Source organism: Ctenopharyngodon idella, chromosome 19 (genome assembly GCF_019924925.1).
Source record: "Ctenopharyngodon idella isolate HZGC_01 chromosome 19, HZGC01, whole genome shotgun sequence".
Lineage (NCBI taxonomy): Eukaryota > Metazoa > Chordata > Actinopteri > Cypriniformes > Xenocyprididae > Ctenopharyngodon > Ctenopharyngodon idella.
This window is the reverse complement of record NC_067238.1, coordinates 31,777,446-31,793,146: the sequence shown is the minus strand read 5'-3', so window position 1 is coordinate 31,793,146 and position 15,701 is coordinate 31,777,446. Positions and strand designations below refer to the sequence as shown.

Here is a 15,701-nt window from a genome sequence, read left to right as displayed (position 1 = left end):
CAGTTGTGCTTCATGTCCTGCGCTCCTAATCAACAGCCGGCATCATTATGTTTCACAACTTTTCCTGTTAACGATCTTCTTGTGCAATCATGAGTGATTTTCTGTTGGAGATTCCTCTATGAGGACACGTGTGAGTCATCGAGTTCTGCTCTGAAATACTGGGAATCGTGTGTGTACGTGTGTGTGTGTGTGAATGTTAGGAACAGGTGTTCTGGAAGAAGAATCTGGTGTGTCATCACTGGCACACCCTGTCTCTTTTTCTTTTTCTTTCGTACATATCTTGAGACAAGTCTGTGCAGTTGTGACCTTTCTGGCCTGGTGCCAATCATAACCACAAGAAATTGCATGTTTTCCCACACTTGTATCCAATAGTGTGCTGTAATCAAGGTGCCTTCCCTGCTTGGAAGTTCAGTGACTAAACCAAAAGTATTTCCTTTTTCATCATCCAAATAAAGTCAGATTGTCATGTAGCCTATCTAATCCTAATGTTCAGACTGTGAGCAAAAATCTGATTTTTTGCATACCCAGATGGGATTTTGAAAGTCTGGACAGCAAAAAAAAAAACAAAAAAAAAAACACATGAAATCTTTTATTTATTTATTTTTATTTTTTCTTCAAAACTGATTCACATTTGGAGGTGGTTTGACATGCAATTCCAATCAGACTTTTACAGATAAGTCTCATCTATTTTGGGTTCATTTTAAGCCAGCAATATTGTAATTTTTAAACAATAGTCAAGTTAAATAAAACTGAATTCTTCCCAACTTTTGACCGGTAATGTATGTGCTATACAATAGCTTTGTGTAAGAGACCAAAATTAAAGTCTCAACTTAAGCATATGAGCACATGAATCAATTGGGAATTGTTATATAAGCTATCAAACAACCCAATCAATGTTGTTTTACAGCGTTCTGTTTGCTGACGTGATGTTCAGCAGCAGACAACTGCCCATTCTGTCCATCCTAGTCCCAGCTGGCGCAGAACAACACTGTGCCAGGCCTGATACCCATGGGGCGAAGCTGTGCCTGCGGGCTGAGAGCGTCCAGCTGCCCGTCGGACTCTGAAGATCATCCTCCTGCTCTCTCTCCAAACACAGACACGTCACTAAAACAGGCATGGCATCCGGCCCACACATGTACTAGCTGTCACAACACGACAGGAGCATTAACATTGTGACACATCCAAACACACCATCATCAATCTCAAGAGTCCCACTGCAGACGCGAGGAAAGAACGGCTTCCTTTCCAAAAGGGTCTTCCTGGACCACAGGGCATCCTTGAGGAATCAAGTATAAACAATGTTAGGAAACAGGGAAGCTTATGCACAAAACAGTGGACAGTTAGTGAAAATACACAACCAAATGCAGGTTTAGTGGGAATGCAAATATAGGGGAAATTTAATAAAACAAACAATAACAAACTATATGTTAAAGTAATCGGTCAGCTTACATTATGAACCAGACAATTGCTTTAACACGTTTTTTACTCAGTAATTTATCATGTGCAAGTGTGTGCAAAGACACGTAAATCAGGCTTGTGAAACAAAAACAATGCAGTCTTTATAATTTTCTCAAAACATTATCATAAAAACATTATTTATATATTGTACATTTTTGTTCTTAAATGTTCTTTAAATGTTTTTAAATGTAACTGCTTGTTTTAGAATGTTCAGAGAACGTTAAAAAGTAACATTCCTAAAGATGTTTGAAGAATGATGAAATGGAATTTTCCCTTAGCATTCTCATAACCAAGAAAAAACGTTTTTAAAACATTTGTAAAACTTGGACGTTTTAATGTTTAATAAACATAACAGTGTTTAATAAACATAACAAACAGCAAAACGTTTTTGTTAGCTGGAAGTATGAGGCACAAACAGCTCACAATGAAGACTGACATGAGCACTTGTGCTCCTATTTACTTTCTTAATACATGTTCCTGATCTTATCGTGAATGATTCATCTGTGCATGCTATTCCAAAGAAGAAAAAAAAAGGTTTGTCTTTGTGATTTTTAATCAAAATTTAATAACTTGCTCATCCTCAGAAATGACCTTTCCATTTTCTCTTTTAGGTCACTTTGGATCATATTAGCCAGTGTTGATAATGCTGCATCACAAACCCATCGGCCTGTTGTCTGAAATATTGTCTGTATTTATTGTTTCTTTGAAAATGTGAATTGTTAATCAAGTTCAAAAGTTTGGAAGCGAGGATGCATTAATGCAAAAGTGACAGTAAAGACATTTATAATGTTACAAAAGATTCTATTTCAAATAATTGCTGTTCTTTTGAACTTTCTATTCATCAAAGAATCCTGAAAAATAAAATGTATTATGGTTTATGAAGCAGCACAACTGTTTTCAACATTGATAATAATTAGAAATGTTTCTTGAGCAGCAAATCAGCATATGCTGAAAATTCAGAAATCACTCTAATATGCTGATTAAGTAATTACTTATTAAAAGGAATCAGTTTTGGATTCAGCCATTGTCTTTATGACTGAGTCATTGAATCATTCACTGAAATGATTCGTTAAAAACACTGATTCATTCAGAAACAGAGGCTGTGTCTGAAACATACTCTCTTGAGTAGGTACTTATTTTGAATAAGTAATTTCTTCACAACTGCTAAAAAAGAATCTCGCAGGAAGTAGTAGGTCATGTGATCTACCAGCGTCAGTTGCGTCGCTTCCCTGTCATTCACAAATCCTCTCCCATGGCCTCATGGGATAGTAAAGTGTCCATCGTGTGTTCGGAAGTAGTAGGTCATCCGGGTAAAGAAGAATGCGATTTCAGATGCAGCCTGAGTGAATGAGTCATTGAATCATTTACTCAATCGTTTCATTCAAAGCGTTAATTCATGTGCATTGCTCTATGACGCGGTCAATCATTTTGGATTCGTTCAGAACTATTTTCACTGGCAGAGCAAAAACAGACAAAGCATTTGGTGGTGATGTGCCTGAAATATAAGTTATTTGATATTAACAATTTACTGAACTGGTGAGCAAACCTCACACTCGCAATCATGTTGTTTTTACAAATATCAGCGCGGCTGTGATTACCCACTGATGGAACAACAGCACTCTTGCTCTAGTGATACTGCTTGCGTTTTGAAATCTATCAGAAAATGAGACGTCACAGCCTCAGCTGGATGTGTTCCGACAGCTCGTTTTTAATCTGCATTGAAAGGGTGTGAGGTGTTGTGGGAAAATAACTCCAAACCTCTCCACCCACATCCTCTAGCGTTCTTTATAGGTCAGCTGTAATACGCTGTCTCCTTCTCCCTTTGTATTCATTCTTCCCCTTTTCTTTCGCTCTCTGTTTCTAAGCTATATACGACCCGCTTATCTCCTCACTGGCTACTGATGTGTTCAGAAGGGATCTGTACCTCCCTTCCTAATGGGAGTGAAGGCACGCTTTGTCGGCTGCTATATCGCCCTGCCTTGTCATAATTACTGCTGCCTCTGCCTCTAAGTGCCTGAGATCGTAGCAGTTTGTCGGCCTCACAATGATTAATTGTGCACAAAGTTGATTGCTCTAGTTCCCTTCTGGGCTGGTGGGTCAGACAGTGATGCATCTTATTTAATGCACGGACGGAAGCACGTCTACTTTCTTTTGATTTGTGGAAACTTTTGTGGTTGTAATCGACTAAAGTTATCCAGGTATGAAAAGACGATTGATTTCCAGTGTGGTTTTGTGAAATGTTTGGTAAAGTGGTGTCCAAAAGTGTATGTTATATGAGTTATTTTAGTTTTATTATACACTCTAAAAAATGCTGGGTTAAAAACAACCCAAGTTGGGTTGAAAATGGACAAACCCAGCGATTGGGTTGTTTTGACCCAGTTATTGGGTTGTTTTAACCCAGGTCTTAACCCAGCAATTGAGTTGTTTTAACCTAGCGATTGGGTTGTTTTAACCCAGCAGTTGGGTTAAATATTTGCCTAATGTGCTAGCCAGTTTTATTTAACTCAACTATTTTTTAAAATTGACTGTATTTCTTGCTTAAAATGAACAAAAAATAGGTTAAAAATCAGACACGTAATTACTAGAGGCAACAATAATAATCAAAAGGTGAACATTTATTAATAAGCAATTTAATAAATGTTTATTGTTTAATTATTATTCATTAAACTTATTAATAAATGTTCATTTCCAACATACTTTGGGTTCATTTTAAGCAATAAATACAGTAATTTTTAAACAATAGTTGAGCTAAATAAAACTGGGTTGTTTTAACTCAACTTGGGTTGTTTTTAACCCAGCATTTTTTAGAGTGTAGCTTTGTTCATATTTTGAATTAGCTTTTTTTAGTTTTCATGTTAATTTTAGTTAATTTTTTAATAATTTTCGTGAGCTTTTGTCATTTTACAAGAATTTTTCATTTTTCTTTATTTATTTACAGTTCAACTTATTTCAGTTTATTGCCAAAGGCAACATTTCTAATTTTCATTTTGTTTACGTTTTTTGTTTTATATTTTATTTTATTTCAGCTTTATTTCAATTAACAGAAATGTTTTAATTAGTTTTAGTTGTTAGTTAACGACAATAACCCTGCTAAGTTTTAAATATTTTAAACAAAGGAACATTATAATGCAAAATGTATAAGAAGTGCTGAACGTTCTGCACTATTTCTAGGTCATTTATCAAGCAAATTTGTGGCATTTATAATCTGAATTCTTTGAACAGATGTTCAGATGTTCTTACTTCCGTTGAAAATCGAAACGCTCTGGATCTTTCTCAAAACGTGCCGGATTACATAAACGTAAGGATCTCATGCCGTCATTAAAGCAAACTGAGGAAAAAGACGTTCTGAAATTCATTTCCAGTTCAACTTTTCACTAAAATTGTAATCCCGATACTATACTTTGTCATGAAAAGTGTTTCATTACATTAGAAAAACACAAGCATGAGAAGCATCAGGCTTTTCAACCCCACTGTATATTTTCAGGCCACCAATTTTCAAGGACTCTCTCTCTGTCCATTCTTCATCTCTGACACTCTTGTGAGACTTTGAGGAGCTTGTAAAGTCCGGCTGACTCTCAGTCACACTGGGGAACAGCTCTAATTTCTATTTGATGGTCCTCAAACACTTTTATATTCTTTCTTCCTCCAAGGCTGGAACAAACGATGTTTCACATTTTATTCCCATCAGCCCTCTGGCTTTGGGTTCATAACAAAGGGAGTTGAATGTCAGATTCGACAGTCCTCAAACTGTGAAAAAACAATCCGGACCTGGAGCTATGCTTTTCTTTCCAGCTCATTCAAAAAAAGTCGAGATTCATCTATCACGGAAGCGACCGTTTGCTGACCTGAGTCTTCACAGTCAGGCGCTGTCATCTTCATGAAGAATTTCTTCGGTGTTCCTGAGCAAACCTGTCCACAGACAGCATCTATATTTCTCAGAGGAGAAAAAACCTGTTGTTTTTCTCACTCATCCTCCAGTCTGCGTTTACATGCTGTCTCTTCCTCCAGTGCCAGCCGGTAAATCATGCCCAGTGTGTGTTTTTACCACGTCTATGAGTGTGTGTTTAAGCACGCTGTACCGTGCCCTCCCAGACCACAGTGTTTACATAAAGCACAGCTAAAAGGTCAGAAATTCCTGGTTTTCCAGGGCATGAGGAATACCTGAGGCGCAAGATTTATGAGGCAAAGCTATGCAAAGGCAGCTGGAGTTGGAGTTTGAACTGTCTGGAGCAGAAACTATTTTCAGTCAGAAAATTTCACTAACAAATACAAAGAAATGGCAAGTAACACACTGAATTAAAGGGTTAGTTCACTTCAGAATTCAAATCTCCTGATAATTTACTCACCCCCATGTCATCCAAGATGTTTATGTCTTTCTTTCTTCAGTCTAAAAGAAATGAAGGTTTTTGAGGAAAACATTCTTTTAATTCTGAAGTGAACTAATCCTTTAAAGTGCCCCTACCTTTCATGCAGTGTGTGATAAAGCTGTTTGTGAATGTAAAAGTTCTGCAAAGTTTTAAATATCAAAGTGCATGTTATTGTGTCTCCTAAAAGAAAGAAGTGATTCTGAACTGCCGAAATGAGGTGTCAGTAATTCCAGACTCATTTCCTGTTACATATCTAACAACGTAACTATTTTGCATAATGTCAGTCTGTGGTCTTGGCTGCCTGTGAATAACCTGAGGCCTGGAAGAGTTTGGTTTGTGTTGTTCATGTCAAGAAGACACTGTTTTCAGCACTTCAAAAGGATTCGCACTGGAATTGATCTTTAAAAACTGACACCATTGTTATTGTTCGTATCAGATTCGGAGCTGAAATTCAGATATGGTAACTGGCATTTAGTTTCCGAAATGTACTGTAAGTAGTCGACCAATCACAACAGACTGGGCCATCTGACCAATCAGAGCAGAGCAGGCTCTCAGAAAGGAGGGGTTTAGAGAGACTGAATCTTTAAACAAACTGTTTTCAGAGAAATTAGGTGATGTGCAATGTATATAATGAGAACATTTGATTTTCTTGACCTTGGATGCATTTAAATCTATTGTATGAGATTAGGAGCCTTTAAGATAGCATAATAGGGGCACTTTAAACATGAAATTTTAAGGTAGAAAAAAAAAAAATATATATTTTATTTGAGCAGTGCAGTTCAATTCACGAGCAAATTTATAAACCATTTCTTTTTAGTGTGCCAAAAACTTACAGCACAACCGTTGTAATCTGATTCTCGAACAAAAGACTCTTTTTAGCCGGTTCTTTTAAATGAATTAGAAAGATACAGCACAACCAGTGTAATCTGATTCTCGAACGAAAGACTCTTTTGAACCGGTTCTTTTTAGTGAATCAAAAACATCCAGCGCAACCAGTGTAATCTGATTCTCGAACAAAAGACTCTTTTGAACTGGTTCTTTTTAGTGAATCAAAAACATCCAGCACAACCAGTGTAATCTGATTCTCGAACGAAAGACTCTTTTAAACCGGTTCTTTTTAGTGAATCAGAAAGATACAGCACAACCAGTGTAATCTGATTCTCGAACAAAAGACTCTTTTAAACTGGTTCTTTTTAGTGAATCAGAAAGATACAGCACAACCAGTGTAATCTGATTCTCGAACGAAAGACTCTTTTAAACCGGTTCTTTTTAGTGAATCAGAAAGATACAGCACAACCAGTGTAATCTGATTCTCGAACAAAAGACTCTTTTAAACTGGTTCTTTTTAGTGAATCAGAAAGATACAGCACAACCAGTGTAATCTGATTCTCGAACAAAAGACTCTTTTAAACTGGTTCTTTTTAGTGAATCAGAAAGATACAGCACAACCAGTGTAATCTGATTCTCGAACGAAAGACTCTTTTGAACCGGTTCTTTTTAGTGAATCAAAAACATCCAGCACAACCAGTGTAATCTGATTCTCAAACGAAAGACTCTTTTGAACCGTTTTTTTATAGTGAATCAAAAACATCCAGCGCAACCAGTGTAATCTGATTCTCGAACAAAAGAATCTTTTAAACTGGTTCTTTTTAGTGAATCAAAAACATCCAGCACAACCGACTCATGAACAAATGACTCCAATTTTGAGCCGGTTCTTTATATGAATCATTCAGAATGATTAATTCTGGCGCTGCCATTTGAATCATTCATTTTTCACTGAACGAACTCACTGAATCATTCACAGCGGTTATTTAAAGGCACAATATGTACGATTTTTGGATTAAAATGTCTAAAAAACCACTAGAACAATTTGTTGACTTGTTTACTTACATTATTACAGATGTTTCCAAGAATGTTTAAATCCAAAGAAATAAGCAATGCCATTTGAATCATTCATTTATCACTGAATCTTTTCACGATCTTTAACTAAGTGGTTGTGAGTTTATAATATTATTATTATTTTACACAATACATGCAATATATACTTTACTTTGGTAATTTTAGAGCAGTTTTTAGTTTTGATACTATATATGTTAAATAAATAGCAAATTATATATATTTTTTGTTGTAATGTTCCAAATAAAGTGATTCCCTGTAAATTTACAGCATTAGCTGAGACAAATGTCTTTCATATGTAAATAAAATGTCATTATAAGTGAAATAAGCCCAAATGAATCAGAAGAACTTAAGTTTGTGAATCAAAATTGAATCAAGAAAGACCCAGCCCCAGTCTGTTTCATCAATAAAAGTTACACGTCCAACAAAGAGTAGAGGAAACAACAAACGCCAGAACACTCCCATACTCCTTCTGCTTTGTTTTCAGCTAAGTGCTTTTAGCAAGCGCAGAGGCCTTATGTAAGTTTAATGGTTTTAGCAGAGGGCCTTTGGTGTTTATTGCAGTGTATTAATGTAAAGAGCAGATCGTCTTGTCAGTTTGCCCACAGCCCGATCTTTCCTCAAGGAGCCAGCCTTCCTTTACTCTGCCAGAGACAGATTGAGCGTGTATATTTGATGGACGCTCAGTGGAAAAAGTGACTAAATGTGGCGAGGTAGGTTGATCTGGTTGACAGCTCCCGAGTTAACTTTGTTGTAAAATCTATAATTTGCTTCGGTAATGCATCAGTGATGAAAGGCTCCGTGGCATATCATAGAGAATAGTCAGTGTTAGTGTAATTGGCAAGTTCGCCTCAGGCTCGCTGTCACTGCCTCACAGTGCAGAGCTGAAATATTAAAGCGACAAGAGAAAGTCGCTTTTACGCAGGGACTGCACAGGCAGTTCATCAAAGGAGATCTTTTAACCTTCACAAGACGCAGAAGTTGTGTTCTTCGCACACAAATGATGCAATCTAAACTAGTTTTCCATGTAATTTAATTGTAGAAAAGATGCTTTTTTCCATGTTTATCTTTCTTTAGTGTGTAATGTTGCTGTTTGCGCATGAAAATGTCTGTCCAGTGGGAGTTATTCTCTATATCAGTGTCAGTGTTTCTGAACTCCCTGAAACGCCTCCATTGTAGTCTTGAGTTTTCTTCCGGGAACGAACACGTCACAATATTCCTCATTTACATAATTCATATGCAGAATAAAAGGGCGGGGCCTGGTTGAGTTAGTTAGTAGTGTGTTGAAACTGCCGGTTATAGTAAGGGGCGGGACATTTCCCAAACACGCTCAAAGCACTTGACCAATCACAACACAATGTAAAAAATCTTTATTTTCTACCCAAGTCCTGGGTTAAGTCTTTTTTTTTGGGTTATTTTTCCAGTGTTTGGGTAGTTTTTGTTTTACCCAGATCCTGGGTCAGACATAACAACCCAGTGTTTGGGTAGTTTTTGTGTAACACAGATCCTGGGTCAGACGTAACAACCCAGTGTTTGGGTAGTTTTTGTGTAACACAGATCCTGGGTCAGACGTAACAACCCAGTGTTTGGGTAGTTTTTGTGTAACACAGATCCTGGGTCAGACGTAACAACCCATTGTTTGGGTAGTTTTTGTTTTACCCAGATCCTGGGTCAGACATAACAACCCAGTGTTTGGGTAGTTTTTGTGTTACCCAGATCCTGGGTCAGATGTAACAACCCAGTGTTTGGGTAGTTTTTGTGTTACCCAGATCCTGAGTCAGACGTAACAACCCAGTGTTTGGGTAGTTTCTGTGTTACCCAGATCCTGGGTCAGACGTAACAACCCATTGTTTGGGTAGTTTTTGTTTTACCCAGATCCTGGGTCAGACATAACAACCCAGTGTTTGGGTAGTTTTTGTGTTACCCAGATCCTGAGTCAGACGTAACAACCCAGTGTTTGGGTAGTTTTTGTTTTACCCAGATCCTGGGTCAGACATAACAACCCAGTGTTTGGGTAGTTTTTGTGTTACCCAGATCCTGGGTCAGACATAACAACCCAGTGTTTGGGTAGTTTTTGTGTTACCCAGATCCTGGGTCAGATGTAACAACCCAGTGTTTGGGTAGTTTTTGTGTTACCCAGATCCTGAGTCAGACATAACAACCCAGTGTTTGGGTAGTTTTTGTGTTACCCAGATCCTGGGTCAGATGTAACAACCCAGTGTTTGGGTAGTTTTTGTGTTACCCAGATCCTTGGTCAGACGTAACAACCCAGTGTTTGGGTAGTTTTTGTGTTACCCAGATCCTGGGTCAGACATAACAACCCAGTGTTTGGGTAGTTTTTGTGTTACCCAGATCCTGGGTCAGATGTAACAACCCAGTGTTTGGGTAGTTTTTGTGTTACCCAGATCCTGGGTCAGACGTAACAACCCAGTGTTTGGGTAGTTTTTGTGTTACCCAGATCCTGGGTCAGATGTAACAACCCAGTGTTTGGGTAGTTTTTGTGTTACCCAGATCCTGGGTCACACTGCTCCAGCCGACCAATCAGAGCACAGTGTGCTTTTCAGAAGGAGGGGCTTCATAGAGACAGGAACTAAACAGAGCATTACTGACAGACTGGGAAGAGAGGAGCTGCAAAAATGGAGAATATGAGGAAAATAATGAACATTCAAGCAGGAAAACCTGTTCTAGTAGAGCCTAAAAACACAATCAAGACTTTGTAAAAAGGGCATAATACGTTCTCTTTAATAAATGTTGATATATGCCCCAATCTTTATAATATTCAGGTCCGTAGAAATAGCTCCAGTCCCTCTGAGATGCTGTTACATCAGTGACGCTCTGTGGGAAGCTTGCATGCATTATATTATTGCAGTGAACTAATTACAGCACAGTATCTCTTTGGAAAGAAGAGCCCAGAGCCGCACCAATCAAATCCTCTCCTTCTGTCTTTGAGCACAGCAGTTGCTTAAACCAGGTGGCATCTGAGACTGAACCGCAGTCGTAATCTTGCTCTGTTCAAATGAAATAACAGCAGTAGGTATGATGTGATCTGCATAATTGAAGCAGCGGTTCACACAAAACTGAAAATTATGACATCATTCACTGTTCCAAATCTGTATGTTTTTCTTTAGTGGAACACAAAAGGTTTATTCTTCTTTTTATTCTGTTTATTCTTTTAATTACAATGGAAGGAAATAATGATTGCACATGACTATAGAAGACTTGGAATAAAGAGCTGCAGGGATGACGTATTTTTGTAAACCCGGAAATGTGCACTCATTTTAGCACTTCCGGTTCCATCATCCTGAAATCAATGGGTGTTTGGTTAAATGCCTGAAATAAGGTCTGTGATGAACTGATTTAGTCAGTGTGTAATGTTGCTGTTTGAGCATAAACAACATCTGCAAAGTTACAACACTCAAAGTTCAATGCAAAGGGAAATATTTTCTCTTACAGAAATCGCTCTTTAAGGTCTACAACAAACGGCTGGTAGGGACTACAACGAGCTACTTCCTGGGTTGGTGACATCACTAACCCTAAAATTTACATAAACCCCGCCCCTGAGAACACACAACAAAGGGGGTGAGGCCATGTTGGGCTGCTTTAGAGAAGAGGAAGAGTTGTCGTAGTAGAGTGTTGTTCATTTTATGCCGGACTGCTTCACAAACGAGGGTCAATTCAACGCTGGATTTGCACAAAAGATTAACATGACGGCACATGCTAGTGGATGAGTTGAATCAACTCCACAGCAACTACATAAATTTATCCACTAACCATTCAGAAACATCTAAAAGTTGTAACTTCTTCCTGAGTCTCTCCATCAGTGTCGACTCCGGTTTGAACAATGTAAGGCTGAACACCGTCGTCATTTTGGCTGCGTGAGATTCTCCAGCTTTGTTGTTGTTGAGCGACCGAAGCGCGAGCTGTTAAAGCTCCGCCCTCTTCTGGAAAGGGGGCAGGGAGCAGCAGCTCATTTGCATTTAAAGGGACACACACAAAAACGGCGTGTTTTTGCTCACACCCAAATAGGGGCAAATTTGACAAGCTATAATAAATGATCTGTGGGGTATTTTGAGCTGAAACTTCACAGACACATTCTGGAGACACCAGAGACTTATATTATGAAAAGGGGCATTACATGTCCACTTTAAAACAACTGGCTATTATTTGTGTTCCATGGAAGAGAGAAAGTTTTGGAATGACATGAATGTGATTAAATGATTGCAGAATTTTCATTTAACTATGCCTTTAAGTTTGCAAAGTGAAAGAAAACATAAAGCAGTCCTGAGGCAGTCTTCAACACTCCAACTGACGGCTTCGCCTGTCTGACTTTAAAAAGGCTTTCATTATGTTCACAGTTTAGACAGTTGTGCTGGAGTTAAGCATGTGAATTGTTAATGGAGGGGTGTGACACCGAAGACATGCTGAAGATGCTGTCGGTTTCAGTCCCTGCTGTTTGTGTTCACAGGCGACATGACGAAGCATACATAATTAACCCCCGCTGTCACATCTCATGAGTTGCCTTACATGTCCACACTTGTCAGTTTTGTTTTTTTTATATATGTGCATCATATTGTTTCTAAATCACAGTGAACTTTTGTTGACTGAAAAAGATTTTTTGTTTTGATATGTCAAATTATATGACTCCATACAGCCCTGAGATGACAAGCATCAGTAATTCTGTATAATAGACACAACAGAAAATTTTTTGAAAGGGTCATATCATGAAAAATACAAGAGTTTGATGTGCACTATTGTTCAAAAGTCTTATGCCCACAAACAGAATGGGACAGAAAGCTGTTAAATTTCATTAAAATATCTTCATTTGTGTTCCGAAGATGAATGAAAGTTTTGGTTTGGGATGGCATGAGGGTGAATAAATGCGGACAGAAATTTCATTTTTGTGTTAAATAAATAATTCTAAATAATTCTGTGCTGTCTCTTTAAAAGGAAGAATTCCCCTCAAGTTGCTAACAGAATAAATATGAATAAACTCATTTGATGGTTTTGTTGTGCTCCGTATCCACCCTAAACACTCGGTTCCCTTGACTCACTCCGACTGATTTCATGACATTCCAACCATCTCAATTTTGAACTGTGTGTGTGTGTGTGTGTGTGTGTGTCTGTGTGAATGCACAGGAAGATCTGAGGATCCCTCTCTGACAGGGCATCCATCCAGATAACTTTTCCTGTTCTGTGGCTGGGAACCCTGATGACTGGGAGAGAAAACAAAAGGAAGTTCAAAGGGGGTGAGGAAAGCCTGCTCTGATCTCAGCCTGAGGAGGTAATGCATTAACATTCTCACTGCTGGTCATCAAAGAGAGTGTGTGTGTGTGTGTGTGTGTGAGGGTACAGTGTGCCAAATGTTCAAATGTTATATGTTATTTTCAGCATTTTAAGTTAAATTTCATATTAATGTATGAGGAAAGTGTATATTTTAGGTTCTGTGACTGCTCACCAAGTCTTTCACAATTTTAATTATGCTTTAGTGTTTTTGAAGTTCACTTAAGGTGAAGTGTGTAATTTTTGTTGATGTTAAAATACTTTCACCAGATCCAGCATAATATGCTGAGACAACTGTAAATAAACCATTAGTGGTTTAATTTCCCTGAAAAGAAACATCGTGGCTCTGGTGCGACGAAAACAGTGTTCTGTTTGATCATCTTAAAGGCATAGTGTAGTTCACCCATTTATATATATATATATACTGTGTATATGCCTAATTTACTACCACGGTGTTGTTCTAATGCCAGATGCCCTTCTTTCTTTTTCAGAGCACAAAGGGAGAAAAAAGTGTCCGAAACAGAAGCGCACCATTTGGAGAAATCAAAATGACACAATGACACAATGTCGGCTCCTAGAAAATGATGCTCATACTTTTGCACGTCATATGACAACTGGAGCTCCGGTCTGGAGTTATGGAGTTATTTCCCTCAGAGAACAAAATACATTTATACTTTTTTGGGGTTTTCTAGGTGTCATGGTTTGTGTAGCGTTTTGATTTCTCAACATGGTGTGCTTGCGTTCTTTTTCTGTGGAGTGAACTGCTGAGCTAATATAGAATTTTGTGAACATGCAGTTGTGCACATTGATTTCTGCTAAATAATAAATTAAATTTAGGTTTGTATCTTATTCCCTCAGAACACTTTGAAAACAACACAAGTTGTATTTGATCATTCGTTGATACTGATGTCGAATTTCTTTTTAAAACTTGAAGCTGGTTGAACTATGAGTACAAGCAGCTCACGTTTCCAAAAATGAACAATCAACAATAAATAAGGGTGAGTAAATAATGACTGAGTTTTTAATTTTTAATGGTCCCTTTAAACACTCAGCATAGCAACATTCACTTATGTGAGTTTGGGGCAGGACTATTTGTGTGCCAAACCAATGGCAAACTGGGCAGAGTGTTGAGAAAACAATCATTAAATGTGCAATAGCGTCAATGACGTGACGGGTCATTTATTTGTCCAAAGGCCTTAATAATAATAAAAAACAAAGATATGACATCCAAAGTATGTAAGGTAGTACAACTAGATCTCTTTTATTGAATCCAAAAGGTTTTAATTATATTTTGCAACATATAAAGGTATTTTAAAGATTTTGAAGTGTCAAAAGGTCATTTGGTTTAACCGTCCAAAGGCCAATACAGCCATTTCATTAGTTATTAAAATATCTTAAAATGTAATAAATGTATATATTTTTTATTCCAGCATGATTTTATAGTGCAAAATGGTATTAAAATTATGTGTAGAAGTCGTTGCTTTCTTATGAGAAAGAATGTCCGGAAAAATTAATTTCATTGATGTCATTCGGCGTAACCAATAAAAAGGGCTCAAGTTTTGGATCAAGTCATGTGGTCAGTATCATGTGACAGGATGTGACATCATTCAGACACCTGCAAAGGTCCACATGGTCATGAAGCAAAGTAACTAACTCTCTTTTAACTGTTTAAAAAATCATGTTTTCACTTGATCATACGCATGTCCCGAAGCATCAGGTCATTCGGTACAACCGCTATAAAACATGGAAAATGTTGTAATATTTTAAAAACTTGTACTAAATATAAAATGTTTGATTGTCCTTTTGCTAGATATCAGTCTGTTAGCATTGTTTGAAAATATCGTCATTCAGTGTAACCAAAAGTGTCATTCGGTAAAACCGAAATTTTGGTTAAACCAAATGACTTTTTTGGTGACAAATCTTGTAAAAAATGACAAAAGCAGTGTTAACTGATTATAAAAACTACGTAATCTCATTGTTAACACTTAATAAAACTTCCAAAGTAATATCTACATTATGTTCTTACACTTTTAAAAACTTATCCGTCAATGACCCAATAGGTGATCTGGGAAATGTTTTCCATTAAAACAGTTATATACCATAAAAACAATGAATTCTGGGTAGATTACCCAGAATGCATTGTTTTTACAGTATATAACTTCTGTATATTACAATTCATTCTGGGAAATATTATTTGTCATTTTTGAGAAAGTAGCCTATAAGCCTCTTTTCTTAAAATGACAAATATTACCCAGAATGCATTGCACCCTTAATTTTACACGACAACAGTGTTTTGGCTGCCTGAAAACGTAAGCTTCTGAAACGTGCAAGTTTTTGAAAACGATATCGTCTCCATGTAAACAACAAAAACATGAATTTTTGAAAACGGTGACGTCATGCGCATTACTTGTTCAGTCTATAAGCGTGTAATGTTTCAAAGTGACATCGTTTTTTTAGTCGTTTTCACAGATCCTTGTGAACAGGGATCATTCTGACAAAGTTGTTGTCTATGCCCAAAAAAAGCATATACCCTAAACATAAACATAGCCTAAGTTAGTGTCACTAGTGGTGCACAAATTACACCCTTCACCTGAATAATAATCCAACCTTTATGAGCTCATGAACCTGCATGCATAATAATTAAACACAAAACTCGTTTTGTTCATGATGGTGTTAAATGAATGGTAATTTTTCATGAGT

General features: G+C 37.4%; 1 long non-coding RNA gene across 1 annotated transcript; it reads right to left on the bottom strand.

Annotated features, from left to right (window-relative positions):
- Positions 1–585: 585 nt before the first annotated feature.
- On the bottom strand, positions 586–6,004 carry LOC127501230 (uncharacterized). Its single transcript, XR_007926559.1, has 3 exons — positions 5,921–6,004; positions 5,805–5,845; positions 586–1,276 (listed from the first exon to the last, which is right to left on the bottom strand). It is a non-coding gene; the product is annotated as an uncharacterized LOC127501230 (long non-coding RNA).
- Positions 6,005–15,701: the final 9,697 nt, after the last annotated feature.